Genomic DNA, 27,406 nt, shown 5'->3' with positions numbered 1-27,406 from the left:
CATGCGGCACCCCTGTGAACAGTTGCACTGGGCTGGAAGCATGAATGTTTCTAAATTCATGTTTGCAAACTATCACTTAAAAATGCTTCTCAATGCACAAATATATGAAGGTGAAATGCTTCTGCATGTTAAAGAAATACAACTGAGTTGCGTCCATCATCTTTGTGTGTTGCTGTAGTCGCCCCAAGTGGGACGGGTATACCCAGAGGTGGGTCGCAAGCTCACTATGCCATTGGATTCAAGCTAGCCTGGCTGATGAGGGGTGGTATACCGAAACCGGTCCCAGGATGCTTGTTTCCGGTCCAGGGAGGAACCTGGCTTGGCAGTTCGGACAGGACTGTTCCCATGTGTAGCAGGGTCAAGACGGATTTGCATATGGCTAGGTCCACTCTGAATGGGCATGGTGAGCTAAAAAATGGATGGATTTAGGCCAAGATCTCTGAACTGGGGGTGAATGTTTGACAAAGTTCAGCATTCCGTCCATCATCTTTTTGTGTTGCTATAATACAGATCCTCCTTATGATGCCAAACTTGACCTTTACCCATCTAAGCCCTCCCAACCATACCACACAACAAATTACCATGAGGTGTTGCGTAGGGATGCACACTACCATATAGCAAATAGGTACACACTGCAAGATGAGGAAGATTTCTTTGTTGACACCCTATCAAAAACACAGCTGACAGTTACATTTTTACTGATGGTAAAGGGCATGCGCAAACCCATGGCAGAAATCTTTAAGCAACCCATAATATCAAGGGTCCTAACCCAAAGGATTGACAAAAAATATAAGCCTTCGAATTCGATCCAATGTATATCAAAAGCCATGTTCCTCCTGAGTCTCTGGTAGTACACACTGCCAGAAAACAGACCAATTTGCCAGGGACAGGTGATGCTCCCCCCACCAAGAGAGTATAAAGTACAATGCAGTAGGCAAGCGTGTGATAGCACAAGCAGCCAATCACCTCCAAATAGCAAGTACAATGTGCCTCCTCTCTGGATAAAACAGGCACAAAGGGATGAGAGGCAAGATTTACTCCAGCATTTCCCAGAACAATACAAACAGAGAGGAGCAGAACCTGTAGAAGAAGGGAGGATATTATCTACTGCCACTACAAGCGCAAGGGAGGTGAACACCAGTATTATTTATTAGGCGACACGCCTGGCTTAGAATTTCTGGCTTCAAACCTGAAGTTGGACCCCAGGTAGATGAAATGCTGAAGAAGATAACGAAAGACACCAAAACTGTAAAAGCTATGGGTGACTTATGAACCTACCAACACTGGGATTCCTTCTGGAGAGGCTAGTACCAAGGGGCATCAAAAACAAGCACCTCCACAGATACAGCCACAGCTTAAAAACCACACAGCCCGTATCACTCTCAGTACACCCGAGGAACATACTGCAGGTCACAATAAAGAGGCAAAAAGGGTGCAAGGTCATGGATCCGCTTCCAAAGGGACCATTTACACCAAACAGTGACTCTCTAAGACTGCCCACTTAACACCATTAGAGGGGCAGCTAAAGGATTATGACACACCTTGGAAACAAATTACATCAGACCAGTGGGTCCTTTATATAATTAAAGACGGATATTGTCTAAAACTCACATCACCACCTCCCAATATCCCATCTTGCACACAATCTGTGTCAAGAAAGCATCTCTCACTACTTCAAAAGGAGATTCAATCTCTCATTCAAAAAGGGACCACAGAGCCAGTCCCACTACACTACCAAGAAAAAGGGGTTTACTCACTCTACTTTCTAATTCCAAAGAAGGATGGTACCTTTGTGGTAAATAATTTAATTACCGGTACTTAATTTGATGCGGAAAATTATTAAAAATAGCTCAGTAAAATAAGAGGCAGAATCCGTGGTATTAGAGGTTCGGAATGGGTTTTATTCCAAGAACAATTCGAATTGTGGTCTTCATATTCCATCACCACGGAGGTTCAGGAAGTGAAGGGCAATACATTATTGACAAGTAATCATTTTTATAGAAAAGGCATTACAGTAAAACAGATGCAGGAGGCGTAACAATTGATAACAGAGATAAAACCATACATGCGTAACTAAAAGAGGCGTAACTGGGCGTAACAAAAAAACGTCATTAGGTATGATGTCACAATGGGTGGTTCCATGAAAGGATTTCGCAATGTCAGCAGAAATACTTGGCAGAAATGCGCGCGCAGCAGCATGACGTGTGATTGACGTGCAACTAGGGGGTGAAGGGGACTTGACATTTAGCTCTACATGTGGAGACAAAAAGTCTGGGGGGTCAAGTCAACCTAATCCCAAATCATATCTAACATCCTATGTTTAAAGAACTATGTTATCCACAAGGGAAGGGCTCTCGGACAAAATCTATTCTATACTGACTGTGAGTGCGTGTACAAGCGTCTAAGTGTCTACATGAGATGCGAGGGGCAGAAATCTTCCATGGTAACAGGGCCATGAATTACTTGCATGAAGACAGGGAAGCCGGGCCCTTAGCTCGGTAGCTGGAAGGATGTTTATTTAAACTACTAGACAGGAATGCATTGGATGAGGAGCGGAGCAGATAATCTTGAAGGTGAAATACAGTTTTTGGCAGGCAGACAGGTCGAGTCAGGCACCGTTAGCCGCGCAGGGAGTAGGACAAAGTTCATGGATACAGATGCGAGCTCAGACTGGAGCTTACAGAGGCAGAAGGCAGGAAAAAGGCTTGATGGCAGAATCAGGGCCTACTCGCCTGGACTGTAAAATATAGTAGATGAACCATATAAAGCCGGTGGCCTTTCGTACTTAGGAATCGAATATCCGGCCCATTCATGGCGGATCTGAAAGAGGACATGTTGACGGTGGACGCACATGTGTTTGCGTCTTCATAACTGGAACTGGAGGGAACATACATGTACTTGTAGCATGTACATGGAACCGTTGGGGTCCAAGATAGGGGACATAACTGATCATAAAAATCCATATTTCCACATTCCCTCCTTGTCCCCTACTGGCCCTTAGGAAATATCAATCTTCATCAATCCATCGATCTGTTCATATAGCATCATTTGTTCTTCTTTCTTCTTCCGGGATGAATGAAATCTTGGTGGTGGAATACACGATGTAGCACACAGACCACAAATCGCTGGTCCACATTGTAGGCATAAGCAGCAACTGAATAGTATGAGAAGGCCAATACCTAGGAAGGATAGGACTCTCCATCCCCAGGCTGACAACACGCTCCAGAACCACCCGGACCAAGTCCAAGTGCCTGGATTCTGGTGTATCTGGTTTACGATCTTATGAAGGCGAGTTATAGCTTTATATACAGATGGCGAATTTTCTGGAATGAATACGCAGCAACTTGACCCGATGACCCTACAAGCTCCGCCCCTATCGGCCAGGATGACGTCAAGGACAAGACGATTTTGAAGAACAACAATCCTCATCGCAGACTGCTCCTCTGTCAGGTTGCCTAAGGCGGAAATAGTTTCATTCACTACGGCTTCAAGAGTCCTAGTTAATCTACGTATCAACTTACTATTGGTGACTGTACCTATATAGGGAAAGAGACCTTTATTAAAATCTGTATACTTTTCCCATGCCGTCTCAGTGTAATCGACAATTGGGAGATCTCTCCGTTCTCTACTGTGTACTAAATGAGTATTTCTGTGATAATCAGGAGGAGCTAGGAAAACAGGTGGCAAAAGGAATCCGATGTAACAGGTACCATCCCAATCTAGAGGCAAACGTATATATGCAGTCTGACCACATACGAAGTAGGAATGGCGAGACGCTCTAAATGTAGACTTGCCTTGATCACTAAATTCTATTACAGTGGTGCATCTACTATGGCCCATATGTATGGAACCATTCTTTCTTACGCATAATTCACCTTTAACTGGAAATACTGACATAGCGGGCAAGCTTGGTGCAGCTTCGGATTCAACATTCAGGATCATGAGATTAAGTGTAAAATTACCTAATCCATATACTTCATTTTCTAGATCAGTTCCTGTTCTTTTGGGATGACCCTCCTTGTCAGGGTAGCAGACTTTGAGTAAAACTAGGTTCAGGTTTCCCCATACCCAATTGTCTTGATAAACTACTGAGTTTGAATCTAAGGAATTGATTAGACTAAACCATGCTCCACAGGAGCCATTGTGTGTGAACGGATATGGAAAGAGAGGCAGAATTCCCTTATAGTTCTGATAGGGAGGGAGTCGGCCACATATCCAACAATTGGTAGCATTACTAGTCTGATGGGAGTGATGTAACATACTAATAAAAGTGTTATTGCGCAGCGCAAATCTATAGGACAACTCATGCGGGGGTAATTCACTAAAAGAATGTTCAGCAGTAACATTGTAAACGTGTTTAGAAATAGGATAATATATGTGCAACAATATACTTGCAGCAATTATTAAAAGACTTAAGAAAAACAAAATTAATAACGTCACTGTGCAATGACTACGCAGTGATTTACAGTACGCATGTTTTTTCAACTGCATTTTTCGGTTTCTTTCTCTATTCAGGTCTAGGGGATACATGTCAGAGACAAATTCAACCGATTCACCTTGGAGAGGACTTAAACAATCAAATTGTCTGACTTACTAGACCGTAATTTTAATTTGTATAGTTCCTTATCACTTGGTTCAACCAAAGGGAGCTTTGAGTCAATCGGTGAAGACACACAAGGTGTGACGTTTACATCTGACGGTAGTCCATGAAATTTCTTGATATGACTTGAATGCAACCAGCCCTTGCGACCCTCGATCTTCACAGCTGTCCTCGTGGTGAGCAGTACAAGTTGCGGCGATTTCCACCTAGGATCCAGCTGAGTCTTTCGGTCAAAATTCCGCACTAACACCAGGTCCCCGGGAACTACGTCATGGGGTTTCACCTCGGCGTTGTCAGGAAAGGCTGCAGCTACCTGTGAACGACAAGATTGTAGTGCAGACATCAAGGAAGCCAGGTAATCTGTCAGCATATTACAGTCAACATCAGTTATTTTACGGGGTATAGGCGTCCCCCACATATTTGGTGGTCTGCCAAAGATCACCTCATAAGGGGATAGCCCTGTTCGAGAGTGCGCTACCATTCTCATGTAAAAGAGTGCAACTGGTAGGGCTACTACCCAATCGACACCTTTCTCTCTACATATTTTGGACAATCTAATTTTCAGAGTTTGATTATGTCGTTCCACGAGACCTGCTGCCTCGGGGTGTCTGACACAGTGAAACTTCCATTGATAGCCTAGCAAAAGTGAAACGTGTTTCATTAGTTCGGATGAGAACGGCTGGCCGTTATCTGAGTAGACAACACGTGGTAAACCGTACCGTGGGAAGAATTCTCGAACTAACTGTTTGGCAGTAGTCGGGGCAGTGTAATCTGAAACTGGGTAGGCTTCGGTCCAACGGGAAAGAGCGCAGACAACTACGAGAACATATTTGAATCCTCGACATCGTTCCATCTGGATATAATCCATCTGGAGGACTTCAAAAGGGTGATCAGGAGGATGAAATCCACCCTGTTCTACAGGAATGCTTTTACCTGGATTAAACTGACAACAGATCATACAGGTACGGACTTTTTGTTTAGCTGCTGCTCGTAAATGTTTGTTGAACCAAATGTGTTGAATGCTGTCTAGCATAGCTTTCTCTCCTAGATGCGCTGGACTATGTATCGTGTTAATGATAACTTGAACCATAGAGTCAGGAAGAAACCATACAGATTTCTCCTTCGTCATCCATCCTTGGTCTGTTTGGATCCCTCCTAATTCAGTCCATTTCTTTATTTCATCTGGTGTAGCATGTGTCTGTATGTCAACTACGTCAAGAGCGGGATCCTTGACTGTCATGCAATGTGTCGGTGTTAGAACTATTGTCTTTGTCATGTCAGATGTGTGAGTTTGAGCAGTCTGTTTAGCTGTTCTGTCAGCTAGATCATTGCCTTGAGAAATGATATCAGTAACTTTCGTATGAGCTTTGCATTTCATAATCGATATAGCAGTGGGTAAATGAATTGCGTCTAACAGAGCATGAATGAGGGATCCGTGCTGAATGTGGGCACCGTGAGAAGTTAAATAACCTCTCTCTCGCCACAGCACGCCGAAGTCATGTACAACTCCGAATGCATAACGTGAGTCAGTGTATATGTTGACTTTCTTATTTGTGGCTTGAATACAGGCTTGTGTCAGAGCAGTGAGCTCTGCTGCTTGAGCTGACAAGGTGTTTATACAGTTTGTTTCGATGACTTCAGTGTCTGTTGTGACTGCATACGCGGCCACTAACTCTCCTGTACTTGTTCTCATACATGAACCATCTACATACAACGTCAGGTCTGGATCTGACAATGGGACATCTGTCAAGTCTTGTCTGGGTTTCGTCGTGATAGTAATAACTTCAATACAATCATGTGCTAGTGGGTCTGTTCCGTTTACTGGCAAAAGTGTAGCAGGATTCAATGTGTTACAACGTCTGATTTCTATGTGTGGCTGAAACAATGTCAACTCGTAACCAGTAAGTCTTGCTATCGTCAAGTGTTGTGTTTGCGTTCGGTTCACAAGAACCTCTACTGCATGTGGTACTTGTACTGTCAATGGATGTCCTAATACTATGGCATCGCTTTGTCTGATTGCTAAAGCTGTTGCTGCCACTGATTTCAGGCACGCAGGCAGAGCCTGAGCTACGGGATCTAATGTACTAGAAAAATAAGCACATGGTTTGTGTGATCCTGCTTGTTCCTGTGTGAGTACTGACAAGGCAGTACCTTCGCGTTCTGTAACAAAGAGTGTAAAATGTTTACTATAACATGGTGTTGCTAAAACAGGTGCTTGACATAAAGCTTTCTTTAAGCTTTCAAAGGCTTGTGTATGTTCCTGAGTCCAAGGGAGGACAGTCGATGTGGCCGCCTCCTGTGTTGTCAACTGAATGAGTGGTTTCGCTAGAAATGCATATTGAGGGATCCACTGCCTACAGTATGAAGTGAGGCCTATAAAAGCCCGCACCTCCTTTTGTGTCTTGGGTATTGGCATGTTAGCAATTAACTGGATGCGATCTGGTGTAAGCTGCCTTCCCTCCTTGGACAGCGAGTGCCCAAGGTAAACAACTCGCTGGACACAGAATTGCAGCTTAGAAGGGGACACCTTGTGCCCCTTTTCGGCCAAAAATTGTAAAACCGTCAGTGAAGCTTTTTCACATTCAGGTTCGCTTCGAGCGGTGATCAACAGATCATCGACATACTGAAGCAATGCAGTGTTAACTGGCATGTGGATACTGTCAAGTTCTCGTTTCAGTGCTTGGCTATAGATGCTGGGGCTTTCTGTGAATCCTTGAGGTGCGCGTGAATTTAAAACTTCGTCCATTTAAACTAAATCCGAACAAGTATTGGCTTTCCGGATCTATTGGGACGCTGAAAAAAGCATTCTTGAGATCAATTACAGTAAAGAACGTTGCTTTGGAATCAATGGCTGTCAGTAATGACGAGATGTCTGGAACCACAGGGAATTGTGGCACAATGCATTTGTTTAGTTCGCGCAGATCAATAACCAATCGATCTACTGGCGGGGCTTTTGGATCAGTTCGTTTAAGAATCGGAATTATCGGGGAATTACATACATTGGAGTCGGTTTCCACAACCACTCCTTGGGTAATAAGCTCGTCAATGATTTGCAGTAAAGCCACTACAGCATCTGGGGGTAACTTGTATTGTCGCATTCGTGGTAGTACCACTCCTGTCTTTAGTGTGACTCGATATGGCGTAATGTTCATGCAACCAACATCTGTAGGGCCTTGTGCCCATAAATGTGTGGGTAAAGTCTGCAGTCGGTGATCCATGTCTCGGGACACATAGTGTCCTTTGAAATCACGTAAAAACAATCGTACTCCTTCCGGAGAACAACATATTATAGCTCCTAGAGCTTTCAATGTTTTTATACCTAACAGGTTTTCTGGACATGATTTAGTAAGCAATAAATCTGTAGTTCGTGTCAAGGGTCCAATCGTAAGTGGAAGAGGCTGTGATACTTCATTAATGATAGGTTTTCCTGAAAAGCCAAGGGAAATATTCTGTGAGCCTGAGAGGGGTGCCCCTGGAACTTCACTACGTTTTATGGTTGTTCGGCTTGCCCCTGTATCAAGTAAAAATTTTCTATCTTGGCCTAATAGTTCACTGTGTACATAAGGTCCCTCTTGATCTACAGGGACCTCGATAAGGGGTAAGTCAACTTCCCTCTCTAGGCTGTTTCATGAGTATCGTTGATAATCAGGATAGTCATACTGTGCGGTCTGGTACATCTGTCGTGTCGTTGTTTGTGTGGCAGCAATAGGCTGCGGTGGTGGAGCTGGCATAGACTGTTGCGGAGCTGGCATGGACTGTGCATGCTGCGGGGCTCCTTGTTGGTTCTGATCCTGTCTAGGTGGCCGTGGTCTTTCCTGTGTTTTACCTGTGGCGATATTATGTTTTAAGACTGGACAATCGTGTATATAATGACCTGGCTGTTTACAATAGTTGCATGTCCCCTTTACAGAACCTGCTGAATCACTGGACGGTGTCATACCCTTTTTATGACCGTCTGCTGGAACTGTCTGGGAGACTAGCATTTTCATTTTCGTGTCTTTCATGCGTCTTTGTTCATGTTCTTGTTCCTCCCTAATTCTATTGTGATGGTACTGTAGCATTTGTAACATTTGTGACGGGGTGTTACCTTACCAGGTACTCTCGAATTTCAATACTCTATTCTTCACTTGGGGCAGGGAATTTTCAACTAATTTTGTCACAAACAGATGTGGATACGATTCGCTACTTGCTTTTATTCCACTATTTATACCAAAACATTTTTCGAATCGGGCATAGAAATCACTAGTGTCTTCATCTTGCTTTTGTTTACAGGCTGAGATCGCACCCCAATCTTCCTTTTTCGTAGTCAATAAACGTGGCAGTACCTGTACTAGTAAACCTGGTAGCATTTTAGACTTATCCCCAAGCCCTGAACCTGGACCTCGGGCTCTTTCTTCGTTTTCCAATGCTGTCCAATCTATCTTTTGGTCTCCCACCTCCCAATCTTTTTCCTTGAGTTTTTCATAAATGCCAGCAGGCATTAATACCTTTAATATTTTCATAATGTCGGGATAGGTATATTCTCCCATGAGCAACATGTCTTTAATTTCCCGGTGGAAACCCGCTGGATCTTTGTCATGACTGGGGACCACTTTCTTCATTTCTAATAATTCTATTTTAGATATGGGTGCGTATACAAATACACGTTTAAACTCATTATCTTCACCTTTTATTGGGTGTACTTCGCGTAAGGGATTCTGTCTATCCATATAATACGTCGTTCTTTCCTTGATAGGCAGTGAGACATGTTCTGGGCATACAAAAAGAATGTACTGCTTTCTGGATTCTAGTATTTCTCTAATTAACTCAGTACCTGAACCTCTCCATTTATTCGTGAGTAATTCAGTCAATATATCAGGTAAGGAACCAGGATCGGAGTGTTGGCTTTTATATAATATAAGGAGTTGTTGAATCATGTAGATCCCAGCTAAACGCTGTTCATCTGGGGTGAGGTTCAAAAACGTGTGTGCTAGTGTATCATCACTATATTTTCCGGGACTGTCAACCCAGTGAACGGCTGACCTGGCTAATTCTTGTTCGTCCATAGAATCGAGTATATGATAACCCCTTCGTTCTCGGAGTAATTTGTCAGCGGCTTGGAACGAATGTTCGGGGGACCTTATATTTATTATAGGTGTTTGGAAATTCCTGTTATTATCTGGACGTATCGGACGTATCGGATCAGTAAAGCATCTAGTATTATTACAAGATCTTCCTCTACCTACATAGGCCATGGTTTCTAACTGTCCTGCGGGCAGTTCTAATTCTTCCTCCTCCTCGTTTTGTTCAGGCTGGTCTACCGCTAATCTTTCTGCGTGTATTCGTTCTATTTCTTTGCGGATCTTTCGGCACATAGCTACTATACTTAATAGTCTATCATGTTTCCCCTCTGATATATTCTGGCTCCATGTGGTGAGAATTCGCATTGCTTCCGGATTTACCCCAGGCCGGTCTTGATTTCTGATCACACAATTTATGAGGAAACGTAACAGTTCCCCCTGTATCTCCACTTTCTGGTACTCCATGGCTCTGTTAATACTTTCAGAATCTCGCCCTGACTGAACAAAGTGATATATTTTTTCTAAATGTGCAGTCATTCCTGGTAGCTTCCCTAAATATAGTGCAGCTCGTCGGATACGTAATGATGCTAGGAGCATTTCGTCCTCTTTGCCGGGCACAGGGTCATATCTACAATCTACAAGAAGTTCCTTAAGCATGTGGGGAGTTACGAGTTTGGGCGTACGTTGATGTGCTAATTCTTGAAAGGTAAGTTTATTTATTCTGGGCGGCGTGGAAAAAATGTTTGTTGTACCTCCGGTAGCACCGTCTGGGGTGCTGGGCGTGAAAGGATTCGTTGAACGTGATATAGCAACCATAGGTGTGGGTACAGCTGTAGAAACAGATGTGCTTGCCGGAACTTGTGTCGGAATTTGTTGTTGCAGAGGTACAGACGCAGGGTCTTGGCGTTGAACCCCCTCGGCAGACGGTCTATGTGGTGCGGTGTTAGCATACTCGGGAGCTGCGTCGTCTAAATAAGAGGAAAGGAAAACATCTTCTGCGGTTCTGGGATGCCCTTTGGGATGTGCTTTTATCGGAAACAATGGAGGTGGCAAGTCTTTTGGTATCTCCAGAGTAGCCTTAGGTAACCCTTCGGCCAGGAGAGGATACATACCATTCATAAGGGCATTTCTTTGTCTGTCTACTTGTTCTGACTTTACTCGTGCACCTTCTTCAATTAATAGATTTTCTCGGACTTTATTTGAATTTTCCTTACTTTTCTCTTCCTGTCTGAGTGCTTTCTCTGTACGTCTATATGATTCTTTACGCCATAATTCAATGGCATCTTTCTGTGATTGTCTAGCTTTCTTTTTCCATAATTCTTCCTCTACTTTCATGATGCAATCTGCATCCCAGGTCCCAGCTGCGGGCCATCTCTGATTCTCTGGTATTCCTTGGTGTAGTCTACCCATAAATCAAGAAATAATATGGCGTCTAGGCCATGTTTATGATACATGAAGTACCCTGGAGTGTCCCTAGGAGGAATGGGAACAGCTTCTTCGAGTACCCCTTTTCTAGTTTTGATCTGTCTTAACTTTGAAAAGAGCGGCATGTTTAAGAACTGATCTGATACCTAATCTTGAACACACTTAATACAATAAAACACAATAATGAACAGTCATTCACACCACAATATGCAGAACGTATTAACACATTTAACATTTAATGAACAAAAATGATGGCCATTTAAGGAACTAGTCACTAAACATAATACTCGGCATTTAACTAGATTATTCTGAATTATATACTAGACATACTAGATATACTGCTAAACAGTACAGATACACTGCTGAAACAGTGCAGACCGGATTTGTGTACCCAAACCCGTCTTGACCGGCACAACCTATGTGCACGTCAGAACGCCTCCCCGGCAATGGTACTCACCGGGTAGCTCGGAACGGAAGGCCTCGGAACGGAACTGAACTGGACTGGACCGGACTGGACTCGACTCGGAACTTCGGGACTTCGGACTGGACTCGACTCGGAACTTCGGAACCTGGTGGGCCTCTGTATACCTCGGATCTTGCTCTCTCAGCTAGGCTCTGGTCGGGATACTTCGCACTTCTCACCGCCTCGTCTGGGTGTTGATCGCAGCCTCAGTTACCCCCGCTCGGCAGGAGGGAGATACAGGAAATCCTGTGGGTACGCGTTGTTGTCCGTCCAGCTGTGGCAGGAGACCGGGCCTGCAACGCACCTCCGGCGCGTGAGATGAGAAAGTGTCCCTATTCGGGCGCCAATCATGTGGTAAATAATTTAATTACCGGTACTTAATTTGATGCGGAAAATTATTAAAAATAGCTCAGTAAAATAAGAGGCAGAATCCGTGGTATTAGAGGTTCGGAATGGGTTTTATTCCAAGAACAATTCGAATTGTGGTCTTCATATTCCATCACCACGGAGGTTCAGGAAGTGAAGGGCAATACATTATTGACAAGTAATCATTTTTATAGAAAAGGCATTACAGTAAAACAGATGCAGGAGGCGTAACAATTGATAACAGAGATAAAACCATACATGCGTAACTAAAAGAGGCGTAACTGGGCGTAACAAAAAAACGTCATTAGGTATGATGTCACAATGGGTGGTTCCATGAAAGGATTTCGCAATGTCAGCAGAAATACTTGGCAGAAATGCGCGCGCAGCAGCATGACGTGTGATTGACGTGCAACTAGGGGGTGAAGGGGACTTGACATTTAGCTCTACATGTGGAGACAAAAAGTCTGGGGGGTCAAGTCAACCTAATCCCAAATCATATCTAACATCCTATGTTTAAAGAACTATGTTATCCACAAGGGAAGGGCTCTCGGACAAAATCTATTCTATACTGACTGTGAGTGTGTGTACAAGCGTCTAAGTGTCTACATGAGATGCGAGGGGCAGAAATCTTCCATGGTAACAGGGCCATGAATTACTTGCATGAAGACAGGGAAGCCGGGCCCTTAGCTCGGTAGCTGGAAGGATGTTTATTTAAACTACTAGACAGGAATGCATTGGATGAGGAGCGGAGCAGATAATCTTGAAGGTGAAATACAGTTTTTGGCAGGCAGACAGGTCGAGTCAGGCACCGTTAGCCGCGCAGGGAGTAGGACAAAGTTCATGGATACAGATGCGAGCTCAGACTGGAGCTTACAGAGGCAGAAGGCAGGAAAAAGGCTTGATGGCAGAATCAGGGCCTACTCGCCTGGACTGTAAAATATAGTAGATGAACCATATAAAGCCGGTGGCCTTTCGTACTTAGGAATCGAATATCCGGCCCATTCATGGCGGATCTGAAAGAGGACATGTTGACGGTGGACGCACATGTGTTTGCGTCTTCATAACTGGAACTGGAGGGAACATACATGTACTTGTAGCATGTACATGGAACCGTTGGGGTCCAAGATAGGGGACATAACTGATCATAAAAATCCATATTTCCACACCTTAAGGCCTATATTAGCCCTCAAGCCACTCAACAAATACATCCTGTCAGAGCACTTCCACATGGTAATGCTCTAAGAAGTAATACCTTTGCTACAGCAAGGAGACTTCATGACTATAGATCTCAAGGACACTTATTTCCACATTCAAATACATCCAGTCCATCAATGCTACCTCCATTTTCAAGGAAGTGGCCAACATTACCAGTTCAAAGTGTTGACATTTGGAGTAACTATTACACCAAGAGTTTTCACAAAATGTCTCACAGTTGTAGCAGCGCATCTCAGAAAGGGGGAGATACACACACACGTGTTCCCATACCTAGACAAATGGCTAATCAAGAGGGGTGGCACGGTGAGCAAAGAACAATGGCTTCAACCCAGATCTCTTGACTGTGGGGAGTGTCTGAAAAGTTTCAGCACTCGGATCATCATCTTGTTGTGTTTGCTATGTTCGCCTTAAGTGGCCATGAGTATGCCCAGACGTGGGTCTCTTGCTGGCTGTGCCACTGGATTCAAGCTAGCCTGGCTGATGATGGGTGATACCCCAAAAGCGGTCCTACAATGCTGGCTTCCAATCCACCGAGGACCTAGCCTGGGAGTTTGTGATAGACTGTTCTTATGGGAAGCAGGGCCAAGACTGATTTGCATATGGCTGGGTCCAAACTGGGGTGGCATGGTGAGCAAAAAAACACAATGGATTTAACCCAGATTTCTTGACTGGGGGTGAGTGTCTGAAGAGTGTCAGCACTCTGTCCATCATCTTGTGTTTGCCCGAAGTATATTATAGTCATCCTGTGCATCATTAAAATGTTGAGGGTCCCCCTGAGGATTTATAAAGTATGGTTTATCATATGGGTCAGTGTTATCCCATGTGCACTGCTCCCGGAGGGATGATGGTGTGGGTGATCCCTGTGGATGAGCACGAGGAGACTGTTGTGGTGATGATAGAGGCACAGGTGGTGTTGGCAGCAGAGGAATAATGGGTGTATGAAGAGAGATTATGGGTAAAGGTGGACTTGAAGTGTAAGAAGGTGGTAGTAAAGGAAATAGTATGGGGCTAGTATCCCTGTCCTTATGCTTCCTCTTTAGAGATTTTTGTGGTTGTGGTCCGATGATCTCCTCTTCAAATGCTTTCTTCCTCTTAGGGAGCTTGTCTGTTGGTGGTGGAGGTGGTTTTGTAACCACTCCTCCACTGGCGGTGCTGATATATAGAGTCTTTTGTCAAGTGTTGAGTTTTTCTTCTAATTTGTCCAGTATAGGCTCAACCGATTGACCTTTTGATTTTGTGGTGGCCTTTGGCCTTTTCGGCGCTGATGGTTTGGGTGCCGATGGTATTTTGGTACAGAAGTGTGCTTAGCTCTGAGGGGTTTGTAGGCTTTTCCAGCGTTGAGGTGCGAGTTAGTGACGCCGGCATCGAGGCTGGCTTCGTGAGTCTGCTCCTTTGCCTTATTTTCTTTTTTGTTTAAATATTTTTATTGGTCTTTTTTTTCCTTAAATTGCACAACAGTTCAGGAGTATCTAAGACATCATCCAGACATATACAAAGCAAATTAGTAGGAATACTGTGCATATCGACAATGTATTACAGAAGCGGAATTACAATACACAGTGATGCATACATGTTTCTCCAGAAGGCTATTGCTGGTAAATCGTCGTGTGCTACTTCCTGTTCATGCTGCTGCACTGCATTTCCCAATCATCATACAATATCACTTGTGCAATAAGCGAACACAGCTAGGTTTAACCAATCAGTTGTTACCTGGCGTACATAGCATAAGCGTACACAGGAGATATAAATGCATGGCCGTTTTAGTACTTCACTGAGGGGGTTGCGTAGAGAAAAGGGGAATAGGATAAAAGGAATGTGCCAATAAGACATATCATCCAAACTGCAAAAATCCAACAACATAATAAAGAAACTGCCATCAAGAAAGAACAAATAGAATATACATAGCATGACTGGGCATGGAAATGTGCATCTTTTACATGTCAATATGGTGGCTGGCAAGGGTAGGACCTAGACACACGTGAGTGTTAAAAGTCTCTGCCGTGTAAGTGGCTGGTCAGGGGCTAGGGGAATCTCCCATAGCGGGCTTGGGCCACAGGTGGATTACACAATGATTCGTGATGCTGTCTACAAATACCACACCTCTTGTAGCTCGGGATCCCTAGTGTACGAGTTACATGTTAGCAGGCTGGGCATCAACGTCCTCCTAGTCGGTCTTGAAGGCTATGAGTAATGTGTCCCAGTATTGGGCTAAGGTGTATTTGCGGAGCCCCGCTGTTTACTCTCTGTGTAGTGTTGTACTTTCCGCCTGCGCCCATATCGTGAGTGATCTTTTCCAGCTGATTGTCTCTGGGGGGGGTCGGTGTGCTTCCACCGCTTTGTGATTAAGCGTTTCGCTACCATCAACCCCAGGTCGCAAAATCGTGACGTGACTCTGTTCTTCTTGGACCTGGCATAGATCCCTAATATACAAATTTCCCATGTGAGCGGCAGGGATGTGTCCGAGCAGAGGAATATATGATGTTACTTAGCAGACCTTTACTTCGCAAGTTTTTACTACAATGTTTTATCGCAAATACCATTACTACGCAAGATTTAACTGCGCATGCTTTTAGTTCGCAAATACATTTAAAAGTACTAAATATGCATTTACTTCGCAGTATATTACTAAGTATACAAATTCTATGCATTTTTGACTCTTTTACCCTTACCCTCATACACTACATTACCCTACACTACCCAAACACCACTACACTACCCTAAAGATTACCCTACACCACACAAACACAACACTACCCTAAATCCAAATGCACTACTCTACACTACATAAACACAACCCTACAACCTAAAAGACAACCCCCTGTACGACCACTACCCTAAACCCAAATACACTACTCTACACTTCATAAACACAAACCTAAAACCTAAGACAACCCCCAGCACGACCCCAAAAACTACACTGCCCCACTTACCTCTCTCTCCTTGTGATCCCTCGCTTCACCGTGCTTCCTCTCTTCTCCTGCTTCAGGTGTCGTCAGAGCTGCACGTCGTTGTTTGGAAACGGAAGCGCCTCCTTTTCCAAACAATGATGTGAATAGTCAACAAAGTAATTGACTTTGCTAAGTAACCGTATATGCTAAGTAACGGTATATGCGAAGTAGAAGAATGCGACTTAAAGCATGCGAAGTAAAAGAATCTGCTAAGTAAAAAATGCGTAGTAAAGGTAAGTCGTAGTAGTGGCCACGAAGTAATGGTAGATTACCGTGCAGAGTGCAAGGGCTGTGACTACTTCCTACCAATAAAGTTGGAGGGAGGTGCAGGACTATAGCATGTGGAGTAGATCCGAGTTAAGCTGCCGACAGCGTGGGCACGCAGAAGTGGCGATGTTGAAATATCTATTTATGTTGTCGGGTGAAAGGTACGCTCTCTGTATAATATACGTTTGTATAAGTTTAAATTTAGAGCTTCTCGGTATATATGAAGAACCGGCCAGGACAGCGTCCCATTCCCTGTCGGTCCAAGGCTGGCCGCTGTCCGCCTCCCATCGGGTGCGGGGATTCATCATCGGTTTCAGTGTGTGTGTGAGTAAAGCCATCACCAACCAGTGTACTATATGTGATCCCGCCCCCATTACATGTAAGTACTGCAGTAGCAGATGTGTTGGTGGCTCAGTCGTCAGGTCACCCCAGAAGGTCGAAAGGGCCCTTGTGAGGGAAGTGTGCAATAGGAATTGCCCTGCCGGCAAGCCAGTGTCTTCCTCCAATGTCTCAAAGGTTAATAGTGCACCATCCCTGTATAAGTCGCCCAGGGTGTCTATACCCGCTGCATGCCAATGTGTAAGAGCCTCCTCGGAAGTGCCCGTCCTCCCCCTAGCCGTCCCCAAGAGTGGTAGTATCGGAGCATATGGGATTGTTGTGCGAGTGAGGTGCAACCTCCTCCTGTAGCACTTATGCGCCAGTCCTAAGTGTAATTGGGATGGCCGTGGGGGCTTGGCAGCGGGATGGAATAAATGATAGATTTGGGGTCGGGTCCATGGCTGTTGCAAGGTCGCCGTATCTTCCACACTCTTACCACTGAGCACCTTCGTCACCCATTGTAGCTGAGCCGCTATATAGTACAGCTTCATGTTGGGGACGGCCAACCCTCCCTGACTGGTGGGGGCATATAATTTCCACAGTGCAACTCGGGGCCTACCTTTGTTCCATATTAAGTCTCGGAACATGCGCTCCAGCTCTCGGAAGACCTAGACGGGACATAGATCGGGAGATTCGAGAAATAATATAATAATTTGGGAAGGACAATCATCTTAAGCAAGGTAATGCGGCTCATAACATTCAGTGGGAGTGACTTTCAAAATTGTACTTGGGCCCTTACAGCCGAGATCGCTCTCATCAAATTACCCTCCAGCAAATCATTAGGCGTCCGATATATGAAGACACCAAGACAGCGAAAGGTGGTGGGGTACCACGGAAGAAGTGAGCCATTGAGGAGCACATCCGTTTCAACCGTGTCTTCACTAAACAGGGCTAAAAAAATTCACTTGACCGCTCGCATTTGCGAGTCAGATTAATTCAGGACAAGCTATTTTTAGGTCCTGCTCGCCCTTACTGGCGAGTAGGAATACAAACTGACACTTGACCTCTGCCTCTGAAAACAGGGGAAATGTGACAAAATAGCAAGATTTAAAGGCATCTTTAAATTTTTTTTTTCCTCATTTGCCTATTTGCCGCCCAAAACTTTACCGAAACCGCCCTGGGCTTTTCAACCTCATTTCACTGGAAATAGTTTAAGAGGGAGACAAAAGAAAGGTAGGGGAGTAGATAGACAAGAGGAAGGCCATACCAAAGTCTAAGACCAAGGCTCCCCTTCCCCAAACCCTTCCGATCACCCAACAAAAACCTTCACCAGCCGAGAAGGGCTCAGGCTTAATCATTGGAACTTTAAATTTTTTTACAAAACAAAAACACCCTACACCTCCCCTAAACGTGCCAAAAAAGGAGTCCAAAATTGATATCTTTTCTTTGTCTGATCCGAAATGTCCATTCTTGCAATGTATCTTATAGAACACAACCAGTCATGCTCTGTTGGAGGTACCGGGGAGACCCATAATTTACATATCTCACGGGCCAAGAGCACAGCATAAAAAATAAGCTTGGCATTATTGTCTATGCCATTACCTTGCAAATCAGCTCTTCCCGATATAACCTGCTCTGGGCTTACCTGAATCTGGGCCCCCAGGATACTTGCCAAAAAGGAAACCACAGCCTACCAGAAAACCTGGATCTTCGGACATCGCAGAAGCATATGCTTCACTTTGGCTTTTACACTTGGGACACACCACCACACCACCTGAACTGAACTTTGAGAGTCTTCGAGGGGTCCAGTATGCCCTGTGTACCGTAAAAAAAATGATTCCTCCTTAAAAATGCAGGTTTCACAATTTTATAAAGCATAGACATTGTTACTTGCCATTGATCTTCTGCAGCAAACGCCGGCAAGCAGTCTCCCCACAAGGTCTCTGGAAGCATAAACCGGCCATCCTCCATTCCAAGCATCGCCCAATAGCACAGCGCTATTTCTTTCCTGAAAGGACGGGTGGAGAACAGCTTGTCCTCCAATTCATTATAAGAACCAATTTGATTAGAGATTCCCACCGACCAACACTGGATCTGTAAATACTTAAATCTAGGGAAACTAGAACCCCACTCCTCTTCACAGTGAGCCCAAGTGATTAATGATCCATCTGGGAATAACTGCTCCCATCTCTGGAGACCCTTCTCCCTTAAAGGACGAGCCAGATAGTCCATTGACCACGGTGGAGATCCTGGGACATCCCAGATTGAGGCCTTCTGACTATAATATGGAATCTTAACCGCCTGCCTGATTCTATACCAAGTCTCTGCAATGTCTCTTAAAACCTTCAACCTAACCTTTTTTTAAAATTTCGGATCAGCAAATTTATACATAAATCCATTCTCATTAAAATCCTGCTTCTTGAGCATGGCTTCATACATTCTACCAATTGCTGAATTTGTCGGGGTATTCAGGAACATCCTCATATTTTTTACCAAAAATGACCATGAATATAATTGAAAATCTGGAACTGCCAGACCACCCTTCAACAACCGTCTCCTTAGCTTCTTCCATGAAAGACGCGACCCTTTAGATGCCCAAAGGAAAGTAGCAATCTCGCTTTGAAGTTTTAAAAACCACTCCTTCTTAAAGGATAAGGGCACTGCTTCAAACAAAAACGTTAACCATGGCAAAATCACCATTTTATCCAAGTTTACACGGCCAAACAGAGTCAGCGGTAGATGCAGCCAACCCCTTAGATTGGCACTGATTTCCTTTTTAAGTCTGAAGAAGTTGACCTTAGTGAGATCCAACAGGTTATGAGTAATTCTTAGACCAAGTTACCTCATATCTTTTTTACAATCTATTCCCTCAGTATTCATATTCCAAGCCATCACTTCAGTTTTTTACTTATTAACATCATAGCCCGAAACAGCCCCAAATTTTTTCGTGATATCCAACAAGTAAGTCATGGTTTGTTGCAGTTTAGAAGTATAAATTATTATATCATCTGCGTAGAGCCCGATCTTCTTCGACCAAGCTCCCACCTCAAAGGGCACAATCCTCCCAGAAAGTCTTATCATACAAGCTAGAGGCTCTATATATAGATCAAACAAAAGCGGAGACAACGGACACCCCTGCCTAGTGCCTCTCTGAATCCTTACTGGCTGTGTCACAGACCCATTCACAATCACTCTTTCTATAGCGGCGCGGTAAATGGCTGACAGAATTTTACAAAGATTTGCACCCAAATTTAAATGTTTAACTAAAGAGTGCAAATATGCCCAATTGACTCGGTCGAAAGCCTTGGCGGCATCCAATGCGATAACCGCCAAGGGCAAATCATACGACGAGGCTAGATCTATAGAACCAATAAGAGAAAAGGTCAACTCCTTAAGCTGTCTCCCTGTAATAAAACCTTTTTGGTCCTCATGGACTAAATATGAAATCACCATATTCAATCTTGCCGCCATAATTTTAGCAAAAACTTATAATCGTAATTTAAGAGGGGAATGGGTCTATAAGATTCAACATTCCTAGGAGTTTTATCAGGTTTAAGAATAAGAGTTATATTTGCCTCATTCCATGAAGGGGGCAGAGAAGTGTCACCAGTAAAAATCCCATTAAACAGCTGTGTCAAAGTGGGAATTAAGACTGGAGACAGGGCTTTATAAATTTTGGCCGGAAGGCCATCCGGGACAGGAGCCTTATCCCGCTTACTCTGTCTCATAACCCCCTCAACCTCTCCCTGCGTAATCTCATGGTTGAGAACAACATTAAGCTCATCTGATAAAGGAGCTAAGAATTCCACCCATCTTAAAACTTGCTGATCATCCACCACCAAATCCTCCTGATAAACCTTCTCAAAATAATCATAAAAAGCTGAAGCTATACCTTTACTATCACTAGTTATTAATCCCGTCAGATCACATTTCACTTCTTTAATCACATTACGCACTTGCTCACTTTTTATCTTCCAAGCTAAAAGCTTGCTGCAGCCCTCCCCATACTCAAAATGCGCAAGCTGGCTAGCATCCCACTTCTCTTTAACTCTAGTTCTAAGAATTCCTGCCAAATCTGCTTTTAAATTCATTAAATCATATACCAACTTGTCCCTGACCTCCAAGTTAACTAGATTGACTAAAGCTGCCTCTTGCTTCCGAATCTTCTCCTCAATGTCTGAGATGGTCTTATAATATACTTTTCTTTTTCTAGCTGCCAATGCTCCCAACCTTCCCCGTAGGTACGCCTTATATACAATATATATACAATCTCAATCTTAGCCGAGCCCTGATTACTCTCAAAAAATTCTCTTGACTCCTGTTTCAGAATCTCCATTATCTCTACTTCAGGGTATCGTTCGATCCAACCTCCAGACTGAGGCCGAGGAGCCATCACCCAGTGTCAACCTAAGCAAAATAGCAGAATGATCCGAAAGATGTACACCGATATGCTCAACCAGTGAGACTGAATCGACCAACCTATAATCAATTCAAGATTTATGATTGTATTTTTTATTGTGGAATGTAAACCTTAACAAATGACCAGACCTCCTTCTCCAAATATCCCTCAACCCCAACTGAGACATCAACAATCTAATTCTGTTCGCCATTTTAGGATTTACCGCTGCTCTACTGCTTTGTGATCTATCTAGTTTATGATCTAACACTGTATTAAAATCACCAGCCATTATAATCTGGCCAGGAAAATTCAACAATTCCCTTGCCAAGTCCTCTAAAGGGCCAACATCATCCTGGTTCGGACCATAATAAAGAACATAAACTTGTCGACAAACTTTTAGATTAACAATCACACATCTCCCACCAACATTTGCCGCTTCACCTAGCACTGAAATATTCAAACCTTGTTTAATTAAAACTGCCACTCCTTTAGTTACAGCTGTCTGTGGAGTATATACTGCATGAGCCAACCAACGTTGGGATGGGAAAAGCAATTTACTTTCCTCACCAGTCAAATGAGTCTCTTGTAATATGAAAATTTGTGCTGGAGAATCTTTCAAATATTGCTTAATCAACTCCCTTCTTCTCCTTACACGCAACCCATTCACGTTCCACGATAAAATCCTCAATTCGTTTAAACTACCCCCAGTCATCCCCCCTCAAGAGTGCAAACGCAGCCTCGCTACCAATAACAATACCAATACCAATAACAACAAAAGTGCAAATGAGGATTTTCCTAAACATTCCCTCCCAAGCTCACCAAACCCCTACAACCCACCCCATTACCGGGAAAACCCTTTCCTATTAACCATGGCTTATAAGACGTATGAGCGCCCCTTAACGGGCGGCGGATTGAAGAAAATATAGAACCACAGTGAATAGAGTGAAAAGAGTCTTAACCTATCACCAAGAGAAGATCCACGATATCACACAAGAGTCTCGAAAACTCCCAAGACTCTGAAATTAAAGGGTACCTAATTGACACTGTTCCAAAAATGTATCTACCTCTTCTACAAAACGAAAAGAGTGCATCTTATTATTCCACATCACCTTTAATAGTGCAGGAAATTTTAATTGAACCGATGCCCCCAATTTCCTCAGCGGTTCAATTCTTTTGCCAAGCTCCCACTGTCTGTTAGCTGTGACTGTAGATAGGTCTGACCTGATTTCAACTTAAGCCCCACCAATTTCCAGCGTTTTCTTCTTAAGAACAATTGCTAAAATCTTTTCTTTCAAAGTGAATGACATAAAATGTATCATAATTCTCCTGGATTTTAGCACGATTCGGATTCAGCCTGAAAGGATCCCGATGCACTCTCTGAATATCTTTGGAGATTTCCTCCTCAGTCTCCTCCAACTGTAAATCAGTCTTCAATAAATGTACTACAAACTTCCTTATATCCTCTCCTTCGATCCCTACCGGAAGTTTTAGAATTTTCCGATTATTCCTCCTCTGCATATTCTCCAATCTTTCTACCCTTTCGTCATATTCCCTTTCCTTACTCTTAATTTGATCTAAATCCTTTCGATTAACCATAACATCGGCCTTAAGATCTCTAACCTCCATTTCTAGAGCAATCGTACGCGAGCTCAAATCGTCAATCTTCTTTTCTAATAGGCCACAGGCCTCCCTTATACTCTCCTGATTTGACTCGGACTTCTCAAACTTCTTTTGCATCTCCAAACTAAGATTTCTAAGCATAACAATTATAGGGGAATCACAACCATCCTGCAATGACATTGGGTCTGACTCTGCCCCTAACACACTCAGTTGGTCAGAGTGTTCACTCCCCTGCGGTAACATGGTCCCTGCTTCTGCCACAACAATACCTGCTGCTGCAGCAACTACAAGGCCAGAACCAGAGCACCTAGGCTTGGAGAGACCCCCATCCTGAGCCGGTATCTGAGCCTGAGCCTGTACCTGAGGAGCGTCACCCATAACTGGAGCCGGAGCCTGAAAACAATTAGGGGACAAATGGGGCGACCAATCACACAAGTCTATATCTGGACCCTCCCCCAAGTTCCCAGAACCAGATCCACAGTTGGGATGAAGCTGTTCCCCCATCAGAGCAAAGCCTGAAGTAATTGGCTCCACTAAATGTGTAGCTTTCAGGACCAGAGTCTTAGGGAGCACCTTAAAATACGATCTAAGGTAGGGAGTCACCTTAACCTTGCTATCCAATAGACCCCCCCTTGACACCTTATTGTGAACTGTACTGTTTTTAACACGTTGCCTACCTCTACGTGTCTCACACTCCCTCCTCAATGTGTAGTAAACCTCCCTGGTTACCACCCAAGTCCTGTACCACTGTCCCCACACTCCCTGCGCTCCTCAGCGCATACCTGTCGATGCCTCCTTCGTCCCCCCCACCAGCAGCTGTAGCAGTATCACTCCCACTCTCTTGAACAAATGACTGATTGCCGATAAGCACTGCCCTTGAAAAATCACTATCAAATCCCACCTGCACGGCGGGCGAGAGCTCTAGTGTCACACAATGACGTTGCTGGGATTTTTCTTGTGAAAGAGAGGAAAGTACCTGTGTCTTTACCCCAGCAAACCGCTCGACTGATCTCCTCTCCCTGTCAGATCTTGGAGCAGCCTGACTGCCTCTCCCCCGTCCTCCCCCTAGGAAGACTATCCTGGCAGCAGCACGGCGGCCCCTGCCGACCTCAAGTGCCGCCCTGTCCCAACTTCGGCTCACAGGTACCTCCTCTGCGAAGTCGTGCAAGTCTCTCCAAGCTCCGTTGAGATCTGTATGCTGAACCCGCCATACGCCGTGCGCTACAGGAGACCGACAAGGAAAGTGGACTGGCAGAACTCTCTACATAGAAGCAATCACGACAATGCTGGCATCCCTTCAGAAAAGAAAGGTTCCGGGTAAGTCACCACGCTTTGAACAAGCACATCCAAAGTCTAATACACCATTCAGCCACAAACAGAATACGAAACCCGCCGTCCGCCTTGGGAGCCGCTCGCGACCCGCTATCAGCCGGCCGCCATGTTTTCCCCCCCAAAGGCATCTTTATTGTTCACAAAGTAAATGAGCAATAAAAATGCTTTTAAATCTTGTTAACTTGTCACATTTGCTCAGCTTTCAGATTAGAGGTCAAGTGCATTTCAGTTGGGTCGAGGAGATTTTGTAGGTTACTAGACCTGCAGGTCTAGTGAATTTTTTATGATTTTTCGAGCCCTGCTAAAGGGATAAACCCCCGACTTGGCCCAGTTAACCCAGAGACCCGACACCTCTTCAAAGGCCCTGAGCGTGTCTGCTACGGACGTGGGAATGTCTGTAATATCGCACACATACAATAGCAAATCATCGGCATATAGAGAAATGGCATGCATCCCATCCCCCAACTGGATTCCCCACGCCTCACTACTACCGCGAAGCAGCATCGCCAGCGGCTCCAAGGCTAGAGAAAAGAGTAGCAGGGACAGTGGGCATCCCTGACGGGTCCCTCGCCTCACTCTAATGGGGTCTGATACGAGCCTACCGGTCCAGACCCGAACAGTGGGTTGCTGGTATGGCAGCTGAAACATGCTCAAGTAGTGGTCTCCTAGCTCGTATTTATTCAGTACCGCCGCCAGATAGGGCCATTCCAAAGAATCAAAGGACTTCTCCAGGTCTAATACCAGGCAGCCAGAGCGGGGCCATCTGTGTAGTGCGTACTGCTGTAACCGGAAGAACCAGCGGCTGTTGAGTTAAGTACTACTGGCGGAAACCGTTCTGGTAGGGGTGCACCAGCGTTTTTACTAAGGGCGAGAGACGCTTAGCAAGTAGTGATGCAAAAATCTTGTAATCAGTGTTAAGTAGTGCTAGTGGGCAATAGGAACCCAGAGATTCAGGGTTCTTGTCAGGTTTGAGGAGGGACACCAGCAGGGCTTCGTTCTGTGTGCCGGTAAGTGTAGACTCATCTATCGCAGTCACATACACTTTCAGCAGCTGCGGTACTAGTATATGCGCTTAAGCATTGTAAAATTCAGTCGGCAGTCCATCCAGTCCTGGCGACTTCCCGTTGGACAACGAGAATATGCAGTCCCGAACTTCCTTCGAAAGGAGAGGATCATTCAGTTCCGCTCTTTGGGTGCGCGTAGGATACGGTAGGTCTATCCCCTCAAGATAGAGCTGTAGCTCCAGGGGTCTAACCTGTGTGCGGGATTTATACAAGTCCCGGTAATGTGCCACAAACTCACCATGTATGTCCCACTGTGTGTACGCTATGCCCCATGTGCCATGTGTACGGATGCAACAGGGGTCAACGACTAATCTTGGTGAATGAGCCACGTGAGCAGTTTCCCTGTTTTGTCCCCCATGTGATGTGTCCGTGCTAAATGCACAGCATAATTAAGACATCGCAACCGCTCTAACAACCGTGCATGTTCCTCCCTGTGGCAGTCGAGTTGTCTCTGGGACCCCTCAGTTGCTTCTTGCTTGCTAGACGCCAGCTTTCTTTCTAAAATAGTGAGTTCCTTCTCCAGCTGTACTCTTATACCCGCATGCGCACCCAAACAGTGGCCCCTCACGACTACCCTGAGAGCGTCCCACTCCAACGGTGGAGACTAAGCTGTGCCCGCATTCTCATCAAAGTATTGTGCTACAGTGGTGGCTAATAAGTCCCGGAAGGGTGCATCGAGCAGGACATCCGGCTGGAGGCGCCATACAGGAATTGGCAGTACTACGCCCTCCCACTCCAGCTAATATGACCCGGAAATACACGGTAGAAGATAATTCGACACCATAAAACGGTCTAGGCGTACATGGAGGCCGTGCGCCCCTGAGTGATAAGAATACACTCTATCCTGCGGCTTTCTGTGGCGCCAAGCATAAGATGAATGCCATTGCGCAGCCCAGTGATTTAACGCTTTCGTAGCAGTGTGTGTGGCCGTGCCAGGCAGGGGAGGAAAGATGTGGTCCAGCAAGACATCCAGTACACTATTATAGTCACTGCCTAATACCATGGGAACGTCATGCCACTCGGCCAGCTTGTGGGAGATCAGTTCCAGAAAGGTTGTCTGTTCAGTGTTGGGCGCATAGAGCGATGCAAGTATGATCGGCCTACCGTCCAAGACATCCTTAACTATGATGTACCTTCCCTCTGCGTCTATGAAGGAGTCTACCACCCGGAAGGGAGTCTCTGGTCTGACCCACACCAAAACCCCACGCGCGTACGCCGAATAGCCCATTGCGTGTAATTGACCCCCTCCAGCGCCTATGTAATCGTGTCACTTCTGGTTTGTGCAAGTGCGTCTCTTGGAGGAGTGCTATTTGTATGTGGTGGCGTTTCAGACATAAATAAATGAGATATCGACGTGACGGTCTATGGATACCTCGCCCATTCCAGGTTCCTATCCTAATAGGTGCCATAACGTTTGGATATCAGTAGCGCATGTGGCCGTGCCAGGCCAAGGGATGGGAACAGTCAGCGTGATGTGTGCGAAGGTAATTCTAGAGTGTGCCTCCCTGCGCGAGCCAATATCACAATTGTCATAATTCAGTACATAAGCGATTGCGTGATCAATAGAACTATTTGCAACAAAAAATACCAGAAGGGCGAATATGCAACAGGCAACCGCCCAAACTTGAAGTAACAATAGCATACAACTAACGTCTGGGGGGGGGACTACTTTGAACAGCAACTGACGGTGCGTCTGTAAATGAGGATTGTCTCCAGCAGCTACCCCTGTCCCTGGCCAAACGCGCATAGGATAGGGCCACTGCCTAAATGTCATATATGATGTTCCCATGTAGGAGGGAGCTATTAAGGCAACCTATTCTATTATACCAGGACTTGCCCCAACCTTCTGCCTACAATTAAATCATGAGTCCCACTATGCTGTCCCAACAGCTGGAGCCAGGGAATACAACATAAAGTCAAAGTTTAGGGTCCATCATACTTGCGTGTCTGATGACATTGTCAACTGCCTGGCTGACGGAGAACATGGAAGAAGAAGTCCAGATTTTAACCCCGGTCATTCGAAGTCTGTGGAGTAACCTGGGGCAGGTCACAGGAGTCTTGTGAGGCAGGAAAACTGTCCGAGAGATCATCATTACTGGGTGGCCCCTGCCGATCGGAACCTGAATTGGACTCATCTTGTGTCCCGCTGATGTCCGCCACTGCCTGTAGAGCCTGGAGCTGACCGCTCAAGATCAATTCTGGTGCTGGGCCAAGAGTCTGAGAGGTCAGGGATGGCGGTTTCTTCCGTCCCCTGCGGCGGCGGCGCAGAGAGGCTGTGGGGGCCAGAGTCCCTCCGTCTGGCGGTGGGGGCCCCATGCCCCGAAGTCCT

At 45.1% G+C, this 27,406-nt stretch overlaps 1 protein-coding gene across 1 annotated transcript in view; it reads right to left on the bottom strand.

The window, feature by feature from the left end:
- The window catches only part of LOC146861759 (trypsin inhibitor ClTI-1-like), a 555,664-nt gene that overhangs the window by 270,775 nt on the left and 257,483 nt on the right, over positions 1-27,406 (bottom strand). The window lies entirely within an intron of this gene.

Source organism: Triturus cristatus, chromosome 2_2 (genome assembly GCF_964204655.1).
Source record: "Triturus cristatus chromosome 2_2, aTriCri1.1, whole genome shotgun sequence".
In the NCBI taxonomy this organism is placed as follows: Eukaryota; Metazoa; Chordata; class Amphibia; order Caudata; family Salamandridae; genus Triturus; species Triturus cristatus.
The sequence above is the reverse complement of the archived record's forward strand: the minus strand, read 5'-3'. Positions and strand labels throughout refer to the sequence as shown.